The following is a 13,202-nucleotide window of genomic DNA, read 5'->3' on the forward strand; positions in this document are numbered from 1 at the left end:
AGGAGAGTCTCCCACAAGCTTGGGGGAGGCTTCTCAAGTTACTTAATGCTTTGCCTGATCATCCTCTTAAGAAACCTGAAATACTTGATATCTTTTATAATGGACTAGCTGATGCTTCCAGAGATTACCTGGATAGTTGTGCTGGTTCTCTTTTCAGGGAAAGAACACCGGATGAAGATGAAATTCTATTGAATAATATGTTGAAAAATGAAAATAATTGGGCACCTCCTGAGCCAACTCCCGAGCCAGCTCCTGAGCCAATTATTGAGCCTATTCCTAAACCAACTCCGAAGAAGACAGGTGTTCTATTTCTCAGTCCCGAAGATATGCAAGAGGCAAAGAAATCTATGAAAGAAAAAGGTATTAAAGCTGAAGATGTTAAGAATTTACCTCCTATTGAAGAAATACATGGTATTAATTTACCGCCTGTTGAAGAAGTATATGATCTCAATTACTTATTTAATGAAGAACCTCCCGACATCCCGACACAGGTAGTAAAGGTAAATCTCTCTATAGATATGATAAAACTGAAGTCCCTCCTAGTAAAATTGCTAGTCAGTGCTTGGATGAGTTTGATGACTTTATGTTTAAGCAAGATGACTTTAATGCTTATTTTGGTAGACAATTAAAACAGAATACCTTTATGATTAAACACTTGAGTGATTATATCGCCAATATTAGAGGTGAACTTAAACTTGTTAGCAAACATGCTTCTATGGTTACCACTCAAGTAGAACAAGTACTTAAAGCTCAGAAAGAAGTGCTTAATGAAATGAATAGTAAGAAAAATGATTATGCTGTTAGAGTGGCTACTAGAACTGGTAGAATGACTCAGGAACCTTTGTATCCTGAAGGCCACCCTAAGAGAATCGAGCAAGATTCTCAGAGAAATAATATTGATATGCCTAGTCCTTCTAAAAGGAAGAAAAAGAAAAATGATAGAACTGTGCAAACTTCTAGTGAACCTATTGCTGGACCACCTGATAATCCAAATGATATCTCTATGTATGATGCTGAAACACAATCTGGTAATGATCATGAACCTAGTAAAAATGTTAATGATGATGTTCATGATGATGCTCAACCTAGTAATGATAATGATGTAGAAGTTGAACCTGCTGTTGATCTTGATAACCCACAATCAAATAATCAATGTTATGATAAAAGAGACTTTATTGCTAGGAAACATGGTAAAGAAAGAGAACCATGGGTTCAGAAACCCATGCCTTTTCCTCCCAAACCATCCAAGAAAAAGGATAATGAGGATTTTGAGTGCTTTGCTGAAATGATTAGACCTATCTTTTTGCGTATGCGATTAACTGATGTGCTCAAAACAAATCCTTATTCTAAGTATATGAAGGATATTATTACTAATAAAAGAAAGATACCTGAAGCTGAAATTTCCACCATGCTTGCTAATTACACTTTTAAGGGTGGAGTACCAAAGAAACTTGGAGATCCCGGAATACCTACTATACCATGCTCCATTAAAAGAAATTATGTTAAAACTGCTTTATGTGATCTTGGAGCCGGTGTTAGTGTCATGCCTCTCCCTTTATATCGTAGACTTGACTTGAATAAGTTGACACCTACTGAAATATCTTTGCAAATGGCTGATAAATCAACTGCTATACCTGTCGGTATTTGTGAGGATGTGCCTGTTGTGGTTGCAAACGTCACTATTTTAACAGACTTTGTTATTCTTGATATTCCTGAGGATGATAGTATGTCTATTATTCTTGGAAGACCATTCCTTAATACTGCAGGGGCTGTTATTGATTGCAACAAAGGCAATGTCACTTTTCATGTTAATGGTAATGAGCATACGGTACACTTTCCGAGGAAACAACCTCAAGTTTATAGTATCAACTCTATTGGAAAAATTCAACCGATTATATTTGGAGGTTTTGAATTTCCTCTCCCTACTGTCAAGAAGAAATATGATATACTTATTATTGGGGATGTCCATATCCCTGTTGAGGTAACATAGTGTTATTCGAAATTTCTCCGGTTCCATGATTATCGGAATGAGTTTGTTAACAAGACTTGATCAACCTTGTTAGTGGATTCATTTTGATGATCACGAGATGGATGAAACTAGAAGCACAACCTTTTGTACCCTCTTTATATTTACTGTTATTTAGTAGAAATAAAGTAAAATAGTATTTTTCTGTCTGTCTCCTGACTTATCCGCTCAATATAAAAATATCCCGAAAATAAAAGTCCTCAGAATGCCATGCCAATTTAATATGATTTTTTTGGGAATATTTAAGAATTTACTGTGCAAAAATCACCGCGGGGGGAGCTGCCACCTGGCCACGAGGGTGGAGTGCGTGCCCTACCCCCCTGGGCGCGCCCCCTGCCTCGTGGGCCCATGGTGGCCCTCCCCTACTTATTCATGCACCCATCTTCTTCTTTTGTCTCACACAAACACGAAAAACCAACTCAAGCACGAGTTCCAGCCTCATTGCTGTGATTTTCGATCTCCTTGCTCAAAGCACCTCTCGCAAAACTGCTTGGGGAGATTGTTCCTTGGTATGTGACTCCTCCATTGGTCCAATTAGTTTTTGTTCTAGTGCTTTATTCATTGCAAATTTGTGATGCATAGGTGACCATGTTCTTGAGCTCGCATGTCAAATTTATTTGGTTCCAAGTAGTTCTAATGCTTTATATAGGCTCTAGGCACTCGCAGGAGTTGTTGCTATCAATTTTATTGAAGTTGGTTCACTTTTATTTGAAGTTACTAAAAATTTCAGAATTATTTTTCAGAGAAAACAATATGTTTAGGAAGATGTTCCAAGGTGGTTCTTCAAGGAAGCAAGGTCCCAGACTTGCAATACGTGATGCTGATGAGGAACCACCAAGAGACGCTCTTGTGAGGCCCTGTGAATGTCCTTCGGAAAATTTTATGAATCAAGTGGGAATCAAAGAAGAATTTAGTGCATATTTGAGTAACGCTGGTCTTGAGGACTTTGAAGCTGACAAATGCCCCAAGTATCATGATCTCACAAGTTCATTTGTGAGGAGGTTTGAGTTTTCATCTTCGCGTAATTCTCCTTCAGTCATGTTTGACCTTTATGATAAATCTTATACCATGGACTTAGAGGATTTTACTTCTTCTTGCAAACTTCCATCTTGGGGTAATGTCAGGGATCCCCCTAAATCCGAATATAGGGACTTTCTTGCTAGAATAACTGTGGGGTAATCTAGAGATATAACAGAAGCCACTATAGGGAGCATTCACTTTCCTGCTATACATTATTTTGCTCTCTTCATTGGTAGATGCATAAATGCTAAGGTTGAAGCATGTCACATGTGTGCCCCTGATCTCAGCATTCTCAGAAACATTGTGTTAGGGGACCAAGCTTATCATATGGGAGCCATTGTAGCTCGTAGGTTGCATCTTAATAGACGTAACGGAGATTTCTTTGGAGGAATTTATGCAACCTGCTTAGCTAATTTTCTTGATGTAGACATTCGTGAGGGTGATATGGAGTTACCCCCTTCTTATTTAGATCTTGATTCTACGTTTTCTCACCAGTTCATTGAGAGGAATGGACCACCTTTTCAGTATCGACTAATCTTTAACAAACGGCATGTAGTCCATATTGCTCTTCCTGCTCCTGCCTTCTTTGATTTTCAGACAAAAGGGAGATATATTATTACCAGAGAGGAGGCAGATGAGTACGAGAGGAGAGCGGAGGCTGCTCGACGCCACGCTGCAGCTCAGGAGGCGATAGCCGCTGCATCACAGTATGACCCCAGCTACACATACAGATATCCACCAGGCCATCCCTGGCAATAGACCAACTTAGGCCAAAAGCCTAAGCTTGGGGGAGTACGTATTTCCCACCGACATTACATTCATGTTCACACACACTCATTGCTAGATGTCGGTGCTCATACTCTTTCACTGTAATATCCATGCTAGTTTATTTTCTTTCTTCTTGTGTGTTTGATAAACCTTAAGAAAAAACAAAAAAGTTAGTTAGTCTACTTTCCTTGCTTGTAGTAGAATTAAAAAGAAAACCCAAAAATATTTGGCGTTCTTCTTTTGCTTGTTGGGAGCTTTCCCGTGTAAATAGTTTTTTATTTCTTTTCCTTTCTTTGGGGGTCGAGAAGACTATATTGAAAATGCTTGGTGGCTCTTATATGCATTATTGTTTATCTAACTTAGAGCTCATATTACTTGTCTTCTCTCTTGAGTTGAATGCTTGCAGATTCCAGCTTAGTCCAATGCACGTGCACTCTTATTATTATACACACCATTCGGTCGTGCAAGTGAAAGGCAATAATGATGATATATGATGGACTTATTGGGATGAGAAAAGCTGGTATGAACTCGACCTCTCTTGTTTTTGTAAATATGATGATTCATCGCCCCTGATTCAGCTATTATGAAGAAAACATATTTGCAATGACATTTAGAGATTATAGTTGCTTGTGCCATGGTTGATTAGCTATGAGTTATAATGGTTTACCTTGCATGCCAACATGCTATTAGAATGATTATGATATGGTATGATGGGATGGTATCCTCCTTTGAATGAATTGAGTGACTTGACTTGGCACATGTTCATGCATGTAGTTGAATCAAATCAACATAGCCTTCATGATATTTATGTTCATGGTGGATTATATCCTACTCATGCTTGTATTCGATGTAAATTAATTTTAATGCATGTTTACGACTGTTGTCGCTCTCTCAGTTGGTCGCTTCTCAGTCTCTTGCTAGCCTTCACCTGCACTAAGTGGGAATACTGCTTGTGCATCCAAACTCTTAAACCCCAAAGTTGTTCCATATGAGTCCACTATACCTTCCTATATGCGGTATCTACCTGCCGTTCCAACTAAATTTGTATGCGCCAAACTCCAAACCTTCAAATGAAATTCTGTTTTGTATGCTCGAGCAGCTCATGTGCAACTAGGGCTGCCTATATCTTCCATGCTAGGTGGGTTATTCTCAAGAGGAGTGGACTCCGCTCCTCATTCACGAGAAAGGGCCGGTAACCGAGATGCCCAGTCCCATGATCCAAAAAGATCAAAGCAAATCAAAATAATTAAACAAAGATCCCCCTGGGACCCGTTGAATGTTGGAGGCACTCGTTGTTTCGAGCAAGCCATGGATTGATGCTTGTGGAGGAGGGGGAGTATAAACCTTTACCATTCTGTTTGGCAACTGCCTATAATGCATGTAGTATGGAAGATACAACCATCTCATAGTTGTTGCGTTGACAGTGAAAGTATGCCGCTCAAAATATAATTTATCTCTATTTCAAAATCAAGCTCTGGCACCTCTATAAATCCCTGCTTCCCTCTGCAAAGGGCCTATCTATTTACTTTTATGTTGAGTCATCACCCTTCTTATTAAAAAGCACCCGCTGGAGAGCACGCTGTCGTTTGCATTCATTATAATTGGTTTATTTTGGGTATGACTTGACTGGATCTCTATTACCATGAATTACAATGTTTAGTCAGTCCTTGATCTTTAAAGGTGCTCTGCATTTATGTTTTGCGGTCCCAGAAAGGGCTAGCGAGATATCATTTTGTTATATCATGTTATGATTATTTTGAGAAAGTGTTGTCATCCGAGTTTTGTTATTATGGCTCGCTAGCTGATTATGCTATTGATATGAGTAATTGTGAGACCTACGTGTTATTGTGAGTATGGTTAGTTCATAATAATGGCTGAAACTTGAATGCTGGCTTTTCATGTTTACAACAACAAGAGCAAACAGAGTTTGTAAAAGTTTTCTTTTTCTCTTTCAGTTTGTCAACTGAATTGCTTGAGGACAAGCAAGGGTTTAAGCTTGGGGAGTTGATACGTCTCCATCGTATCTACTTTTCCAAACACTTTTGCCCTTGTTTTGGACTCTGACTTGTATGATTTGAATGGAACTAACCCGGACTGACGTTGTTTTCAGCAAAATTGCCATGATGTTATTTTATGTGCAGAAAACAAAAGTTCTCGGAATGACCTGAAACTCCAAGGAATATCATATAATAAATAATAAAAAATCCTCGCCAAAGATGAAGACCAGGGGGCCCACACCCTGTCCACGAGGGTGGGGGGCGCGCCCCTACCCCCTGGGCGCGCCCCCCTACCTCGTGGGCCCCCTGGATGCCCTCCGATGCCAACTCCAACTCCATATATTGGCTTTCGGGGAGAAAAAAATTAGAGAAAAAGTTTCATCGCGTTTCACGACACGGAGCCTCCGCCAAGTCCTAATCTCTCTCGGGAGGGCTGATCTGGAGTCCGTTCGGGGCTCCGGAGAGGGGGATTCATCGCCGTCGTCATCATCAACCATCCTCCATCACCAATTTCATGATGCTCACCATCGTGCGTGAGTAATTCCATCGTAGGCTTGCTAGACGGTGATGGGTTGGATGAGATTTATCATGTAATCGAGTTAGTTTTGTTAGGGTTTGATCCCTAGTATCCACTATGTTCTGAGATTGATGTTGCTATGACTTTGCTATGCTTAATGCTTGTCACTAGGGCCCGAGTGCCATGATTTCAGATCTGAACCTATTATGTTTTCATGAATATATGTGTGTTCTTGATCCTATCTTGCAAGTCTATGGTCACCTACTATGTGTTATGATCCAGCAAACCCGAAGTGACAATAATCGGGACCACTCCCGGTGATGACCATAGTTTGAGGAGTTCATGTATTCACTATGTGCTAATGCTTTGTTCCGGTTCTCTATTAAAAGGAGGCCTTAATATCCCTTAGTTTCCAATAGGACCCTACTGCCACGGGAGGGTAGGACAAAAGATGTCATGCAAGTTCTTTTCCATAAGCACGTATGACTATTTACGGAATACATGCCTACGTTACATTGATGAACTGGAGCTAGTTCTGTGTCACCCTATGTTATGACTGTTACATGATGAACCACATCCGGCATAATTATCCATCATTGATCCGGTGCCTACGAGTTTTCCATATACTGGTTCTCGCTTATTTACTTTTCCGTTGTTACTGTTACAATCATTACAAAATACCAAAAACTTTACTTTTGCTGTCTTTACTTTTGTTACCGTTACCACCACTATCATATTACTTTGCTACTAAACACTTTGCCGCAGATACTAAGCTTCCAGGTGTGGTTGAATTGACAACTCAACTGCTAATACTTGAGAATATTCTTTGGCTCCCCTTGTGTCGAATCAATAAATTTGGGTTGAATACTCTACCCTCGAAAACTGTTGTGATCCCCTATACTTGTGGGTTATCAATATGAACTCACAAAAATGCAAAAAAGATATCAGGATGTTCAGAAAACATCACCTATATTTGAATGTATTTTTTATTCATGAAAAACGTATTTTATGCCTTTTTATTTTTAATAATGCTAATAAAATTAATAACCTTGGGTAGTTTAAATGATACTTTTGTCCTTAATGCAAATGATATTCACATAAAGGTAATGTTTGTTTGAACATTTTGATATCTTATGCATTTTTTCGAGTTCATATGAATTTGTTATGAATTTTCAAAGTATTGGTCAAATGGTCAAAGGTTCGGGTGACCTCACGGCAAATCTAAGGGAAAACCCCTGAGTAGGTTCCAACTAGGGGTAAAAATGCAATTGTCCCATGATAATTAGATTTCATTGTTTAAACCAGTCCACAAATTTTCATTTGAGAAATGGTCAGGAGATATGTTTTGCACCAAATCAAACTAAGTGAATCTTGATGAGCATGTCAAATAATCAAATCATACGCAAAAGTACAATCAAGAACATACTTGGTTCTTCAATGACTATTACTGAACCCAACTTGCATGTAAATTTTGATATGCCCTAGAAGTTTCTATGAATATGGTTGTCTAATATACAGTAGAAACCACTGTTATGTTATTTACAAATCATTATCACAACATTCAATAATATTAAAAGATATATATGGGCACACACATAGATACAAAAATATATGTATATACACTATACAATTTATGTGGTAGTAGAGAATTAATTCGAATAGTTTTTTTAAGAAGAAATATTATTTTTTGTACCTCTTACAATTTAAATTTTGCAAAATCAATTTTTTTAATGATATACATTTTAACAGTATAAGAATGAATAATATAACTATTATTTGCAAACATTGTTATGTGGCTAAGAAGTAGAGTATTATATTAATTACAATTGTTTTATGGTACACTTAGTCTAAAATAAGTATAAATGTTTGGCATAAACAATAATTGTTTTACATTGCCCCAGTCCCAAAAATGGTTTGGACTGGGTCTACACGCCAGCTATCCAGTTCTCGATCTTGTCCCCTTTTCTTGGGGCCTAGGCTTTAGTTTTTATTGTAGTATTGTGCTTGGATTGTGAACCTGGGACTAGCTATAGAACATAAACCTTCAACTTTGCTGTAACTTATAACAAGTGTTAAGTTGTGCTGGTATGATACCGTTGTGATTTAACGGTATTCCGATGCACTCTTTGAACCTGGTGATGAGAAAAGCTGGTCTATTCTACATTGAATACTAGTTCTATCATTTGTCGTGATCTTTATGTTGTCTTCTGTGATTGGTTTCCTTGCCTGTTTCTTGAGCCTGTACCCTTTCGTTGTAGCTGGTCCTGGGTAGACTTGGCTCTTTCGTCTGTGTGCTGTTGGTTTGCACTTGCTCAGTCTGCATTCTTGTGTTCTTGTGCCCTGGCTGTTTACAGTTAAAGGCGCACTAGACGATATGTTATTGGTGACAATTGTTCATCACTTAATTCAAGGTTTAGGCTTGTGCCAAAGTGTGTTATATGTAATTAAAGTTGCCACATAGTTTTTAACATGCAGTACAATCGAAGAAGTTGGACAAAAAATGGCTTACAACACTAAATTGTTATACCCCCTCCGTTTATAAATATATGTCTTTTTAGAGATTTCAATAAGAGACTACATACAGAGCAAAAATGAGTGAATCTACACTCTCTTTTAGAGATTCCAATATAGCATTTGCACGCGAACAACGATGGACCTAGGATCGTTGCACTCTCTTTTAGTGCAATTGAGTTAATTGCACAGAGGTATCACAATTGGGGCATTATATGCGGATTGGTATCACTTTTGGTAATTTTTACATGTCAGTACCAAGTCTGGGGCTAGCCATTACAAAAAGGTCTAAACCGCATATAAACGCATATTGACAGTGTATCCGACTGGTGGGGCCCACCTGTCAGGTGCCGACATGGCATGCTTTTTTGTCGAAAACCCCCTTGCTTTGTACGTAATCACATAAACCCCCTTCCCTTCTCTCTCACCCAACTAAACAAAAATACAATAATTAATCCTTACAACGTGGTCAAGTTTTAAGTGGCCACACACCCATGCGTTGCAATTAATGTATTGACAAACATAATTTTATGTGTGGAAAACCAGGGTATTAATTGAATATTTTTTACAACTTTAGTGTATTTGTTTATATTAAGTGTACTAGGACATATGCTCGTGCATTGCAACGGGAGAAGGAAATGACACGTCCCTAATTGCTAAGAAGTAAGGGACATGATCGTCCGTCTACCTTCATCCGGGTCAAATTTTCACAGCCTAAGCGAATGCATTGTTTAGAACCATGGCCAGGTCGAGGAACTATGTCCCAACTCATGACTCATATTTCCACAGCCTAAGAGATTGCATTGTTTAGACCTCTTTGGAGGAAACATATGTTACAATAAACCAGGATTGGCCTGGTTAAGGAACTATGTCCCACCTCATTACGACTTGTAGAAAGAGGGCTATACATCCATTTTTCCACAACCTAGAACAAAAAATCCTATTAGCAAAGGAAAATGTCTTGAGGAATGAGGAAGACCACATGTCTCTGTCTAAATAGCATAGTTTGTAGTATAACAAACAAACCAGCACTGGCTGACTTAACTGTACCTTCAAATCAAGACCTAGTTTAATCTGACTGGGCCAAAATAATCAGTCAATTCATGGAACATATATAGTCAATTTTCTATATGGAAACATAAAGTTAGATTGTCCACTCAAGATCGAAGAGTGCAGTTTCAAAGGACTGTCCAATCTACATAAGTCGTGACCATGTTTTCTACATTTCCTAACTGAAACAACATTATCTGACAATTGGCTTAGGCATACTTTAATACAAATTGCAAAGTGTTGATAAGTGTTCACCTATCGTTGGTTTTTAATGACGATATAAATTTACTTGAGTGTTAAGAAAATCTCAGTCATAATGATAGCTCCAACCAACAACCAAAAAAGTAGTCTCGTTGGTTATAAACATCCAGCAGTCCAAAAGAGGTGTCGGCTCCAAAGGAACAGTACCGAACATCATCATAATCAGATATATCCTGATAATGATGAATATGTACAATCAGCGACATGAACAAAGATAACATGGCACACACTTAAATGATGGGGAAGAAATGTTTCTTACAATGTAAAAAATAAGTTCTCTCTTCACTGGTGCAAACACATTGTTGCCACAGTGGGCATAGGAGTCGCTTTTCAGGCTAAAAGGCCTACCAAACATCTTATATTTTGGTACAGAGGCAATATAGCACATAGAGCATAATATAGACAACTAAATGAATTTAAAAAACTGACATGTTATAATCATGTAATATCATGCATGTACACTGAAGAAAGGACAATGTCAATCTTGAAAGGACAATTGTCTTTGATAGAATTCTCCACTTCACCTGCATTGTGAAAGGACTGGAACCGCATATAAATGCCATTCTCCAGCATATGATTGATCACATCCTGGATGCTTTGCATCTACGGAAGAAGAAAATATGCCAGCACGGAGCAAGATAAATAGCACCTAAACCAACGTAGTAGAGGAAGCTCAGGTTGCTTTCAAATATGTCATGTTCATTGTTTTTATCTTTGCTACTTGATGGATCTTTTGGATTAATTTAGAAAGCCCACTTGTGATGCCACTGATGTTTAGCTTCTGGAGAAACCGTGGATAACAAACTTCAGTGTGCTTCCCCAGCTTTTAGTAGTCCTCTCATCACCACCTGACGGTTGTTCGACTGCGCATTGACAAAGGTATGTATGCAGTTTCTCAATCTAGCGAATAGATCATTTAATTTGGAATTTCTACCATGAATAACTATACCAAGTTTGGTCAATTTCAGCAGCCGAGCGATGTCGGGTAGCCCATTCTCATTGCTGGAAACTTTGACGTGAGAAATATGCAGAGGGATGCCATTGGCATTGTCAACACTACTGTCTTTTCACATCTTGCAACATCATTGATTGTATTTGAATAATTCTAACCAATAAGGAAAATAATTCAACACTGCAAAGACAATAGCCTGCTGGATGTCCAGTTACCACGGCGTCGATTCACATCGTGTGTGTGTCACCAAAGACTATGTTGGACGTGAAGCAGGACGAGCCGCATGCTAGCCCAGGTGTCGAGCCATAGTTCCACTGTCGCAGCCGGGTGCTGGCTCGAGGCAGCGACCATGACCGGGAATGCAGCTGCGAATAGCAGCGCGGACACATCCACGACATCGATTCTTGTAGTGTGTCATTACCGAAGTATATTGCCTACTGCTACCTCTTGAGCATGCGTTAGTATTCCCTTGAAGAGGAAAGGGTGATACAGCAATGTAGCGTAAGTATTTCCCTCAGTTTTTAAGAACCAAGGTATCGATCCAGTAGGAGGCTACACTCAAATCCTTCGTACCTGCACAAACAAATAAGAACCTTGCAACCAACGCGACAAAGGGGTTGTCAATCCCTTCACGGCCACTTGCAAAAGTGAGATCTGATAGAGATAATAAGATAAATATTTTTGGTATTTTTATGATAAAGATTGGAAAGTAAAGATTGCAAAATAAAATAGATAGGAAACTTATATGATGGAAAATAGACACGGGGGCCATAGGTTTCACTAGTGTATTCTCTCAAGATAGCATAAGTATTACGGTGGGTGAACAAATTACTGTCGAGCAATTGATAGAAAAGTGCATAGTTATGAGAATATCTAGGCATGGTCATGTATATAGGCATCACGTCCGCGATAGGTAGATCGAAAAGATTCTGCATCTACTACTATTACTCCACACATCGATCGCTATCCAGCATGCATCTAGAGTATTAAGTTCATAAGAACAGAATAACACATTAGGCAAGATGACATGATGTAGAGAGATAAACTCAAGCAATATGATATGAACCCCATCTTTTTATCCTCGATGGCAACAATACAATACGTGCCTTGCTGCCTCTGCTGCCACTGGGAAAGGACACCTCAAGATTGAACCCAAAGCAAAGCAGTTCTCCCATTTCAAGAAAAATCAATCTAGTAGGCCAAACCAAACTAATAATTCCAAGGGACTTGCAAAGATAACAAATCATACATAAAAGAATTCAGAGGAGATACAAATATTGTTCATAGATAATCTTGATCATAAACCCACAATTCATCGGATCTCGACAAACACACTGCAAAAATAATTACATCGAATAGATCTCCAAGAAGATCAAGGAGAAGTTTGTATTGAGATCCAAAGAGAGAGAAGAAGCTATCTAGCTAATAACTATGGACCCGAAGGTCTGAGATAAACTACTCACACTTCATTGGAGAGGCTATGGTGTTGATGTAGAAGCCCTCCGTGATCGATTCCCCCTCCGGCGGAGCGCCGGAAAAGGCCCCAGGATGGGATCTCATGGGTGCAGAAGTTTGCGGCGGTGGAAATAGGGTTTCGTGGTGCTCCCAGATGTTTTCAGGGTATATGAGTATATATAGGCGAAAGAAGTCGGTCAGGAGAGCCATGAGGGGCCCACAAGGGTGGGGGGCACGCCTACCCCCATGGGCGCGCCTCCCTGCCTCGTGGCCTCCTCGTTGCTTCCTTGACGTCCACTCCAAGTCTCCTGGATTGTGTTTGTTCCACAAATGATTCTCCCGAAGGTTTCATTCCGTTTGGACTCCATTTGATATTCCTTTGCTGCGAAACACTGAAATAGGCAAAAAAATAGCAATTTGGACTGGGCCTCCGGTTAATAGATTAGTTCCAAAAATAGTATAAATGTGTATAATAAAGCCCATTAAAGATCCAAAACAGATAATATAATAGCATGGAACAATAAAAAAATTATAGATACGTTAAAGACGTATCACCTACATGGGCAGAGAGATGTGTATGTACACAGCCCGCCTAATATTTCAACTTCGACATATGCAGGCGGTTTGAGGGTCCGTGTTGGAGAT

This window comes from Triticum dicoccoides, chromosome 2B, assembly GCF_002162155.2.
Source record: "Triticum dicoccoides isolate Atlit2015 ecotype Zavitan chromosome 2B, WEW_v2.0, whole genome shotgun sequence".
Classification (NCBI taxonomy): Eukaryota; Viridiplantae; Streptophyta; class Magnoliopsida; order Poales; family Poaceae; genus Triticum; species Triticum dicoccoides.